Genomic DNA, 2,749 nt, shown 5'->3' with positions numbered 1-2,749 from the left:
CAACCCGGCGCCCCCTGCAGCCCCTGCTCCTGCAGCCCACGGCCACTCGTGACCAGCAGCAGCTCCACGGACACGGAGCGGAGCTGCAGCAGAGTTCTTCTTCTTCTTCTTCTTCTTCTTCTGCTTGTTTTTTTTTTATATATGACATGACAGCAGCAGTTTATTATCGGCCTGTCAGAATAATCACCCGGACTCATTACAGCTGCTGTTCGTCGCTGCCGTGGAACACAGGCGTGCACGAGCACGAGCACACGCACGGAGATGAGAGTCTGACAATTTGTCTATAATGAGCGGAGCTCGCGGCGCGCACAAACACAGCAGGGGGGGGGGGGGGGGGGGGGGGGCAGCATCCTCCAAAGTTAAAGTAAAAAAACATTAAAAATAATAATAATCTCCTCAGATTATCAGACCAGGTCTGAGAGAAACAGAGCAACTTCTGGAGTTTGTTGAAACAGCAAATATAGACAAAAAATAAATAAATAATTCTTAAAAACAAACCTGGGGAAGAAAAAAAAAACTTACAAACAAATAAAAGTGTCAGAAAAGAAATGGAATGCTGCCCCGTTTTCTGATGAAACTTACAGACTTTGGAACAAAATGTCGTAAAATAAAACGTCACTCAGTGAAACAATAATAATAATTATTAATATATATATATATTAACTGACAAATAAAACACATTAAATAGAAAATATTTTTGTACTTCAATCGTGGACCTTAATATTTCTGGAAATTACGTCTCTATATATTTCTACATTTGTATTTTTTACCTAAATGTATTTAACTTTGTTAGTCCTAGTATTTTTTTTTTTTTATAAATAACACACAGAAGCTTCTGGAAGATCGTAGAAGTCGTAAAACTCCAGGATTGCTGTACGACTCTATGATGTTCTGACGTTTTTCCACTGTTGTCAGAATTTATTTTTTCGTCTGTGGAAAAGTTCTCTCTCTCTTTCTTCATGTGCCGAACCCTGCTGTGAACGAACTGCTGCCGCCTCTCACACACACACACGTCAATGCTTAATCATGTGCGCCTTCTACTGGAGCCGCGGGGGACTGCACGCACAGATGGAGCCGTTGCTCAGACAATGAAGATCTCACTGGCTCAAAGAGGAAATACATTTTTATCTGTTTCTCCTCCCGGCGTCGAAACGCAAAACATACTCAGAGTGAAGTCACGGTTATCGCGGTATTTGCGGTGTTTTGTTCACCGTTAGATCCTCAAATAAAACTAACAAACAAAGTTAGATCCTCAAATAAAACTAACAAACTAAAGCGTTTTCACTGCGTTTATCCATCACACACACACACACACACTGGCTCAGTGAGAATTAGTGAAACCTGAGAATAAAATAATAATAAAAACAAATGTGAAATTATAATCTGCTGCTCATATATGGATAAATATATTTATAAATATATGCCTTTAATAATGTGAACATTTTCTGGAGAAAACCTTTAATACTGCATACGTGTGTGTAGTACTGTAGTATTATGTACACTGTTTAGATAGTATAAGATAATATTAATTAAAACTACATAATGTGGTAACGACATCGTAGTAAAGGCACAGTCCAAACGGTTCAGAACCGTGGGGTCAAAGGTGAAGATGCTGAGATTCAGACCATCAGAAATGAACAGCTGAGGTGAAGAGTTTGGAGATGAAGATGTTCAGAGGAGAGAGAGTGTAGGAATTCTGGACAAAGGTCCTGAGGACGGAGCGTCCAGACAGGAGGGAGACAACAGGAGGAGAGAGACAGGAGGAGATTCTGTCGTTCATCGTTAAGATGAAGAATATTTATATTACAGAGAAAATGTCATCAAATATATTTCCACAATTTTCTTTCCCAGTTTTAAGACCTTTGTAACTTGAACCTGAAGTAAAGATTTCTAAAAAAAAACCTTGATTCTGTTCTGTCTCCGTCTCTCTGTCTTACGAGTTCAATCTGGATCATTTTCTATGATGAAAATCACATAGAAAATAAAGGGATTTTTTTTTTGTAAATGATTAAAAGTCTTTAAGTGATTTATCTGGAGGTGACTTTGGTTCGTGAACTTTCTCAGTAAATCTGAGCTTCTACGTTGTTTCTGTCAAGTGTATGAAGTCAGAAAAGACTCTTCCTCCTCCTCCTCCTCCTCCTCCTCCTCTGAACAGTTGTTCTGTAGGTGTTGTATTGATGTGGAACATGTGGATCCATGATATAGAACTGACACTGACGCTGCATCACACCTACACAGCTGCGTACGTCCTGAACAGCTTATCTCAGCAGCACAGCAATATACAATATATACTGGTTATATATGAATAAATATTCAGATATAACATATATAAATATATGTTATATATGAATAAATATTCATATGTAACATATATAAATATATGTTATATATGAATAAATATTCATATGTAACATATATAAATATATGTTACATATAAAATACAAATTGTGTCAGTCAGCTGGTAAGTTGTAAATTGAGTGATATATATATATATATATATAATGCAAAAATGTATACTTATGCACGTTAGCATCCATGTGCACACACACACACACACACACACACACACACACCTACACAGCAGAAACCTGTGACTCTGTTTGATCAGTGTCTCAGTCAATTTTCACTTTTTTTCCTCTGGACACTGGGTCAGCAGCTGTACTTTTACTGTGGAGAAGGCTGACTTCACACACACACACACACACACACACACACACGCACACACACACACACTTCCTCCCCGAAACCT

This window comes from Cynoglossus semilaevis, chromosome 12 (genome assembly GCF_000523025.1).
Source record: "Cynoglossus semilaevis isolate Cse_v1.0 chromosome 12, Cse_v1.0, whole genome shotgun sequence".
NCBI classification, from domain to species: Eukaryota; Metazoa; Chordata; class Actinopteri; order Pleuronectiformes; family Cynoglossidae; genus Cynoglossus; species Cynoglossus semilaevis.
The sequence above is the reverse complement of the archived record's forward strand: the minus strand, read 5'-3'. Positions refer to the sequence as shown.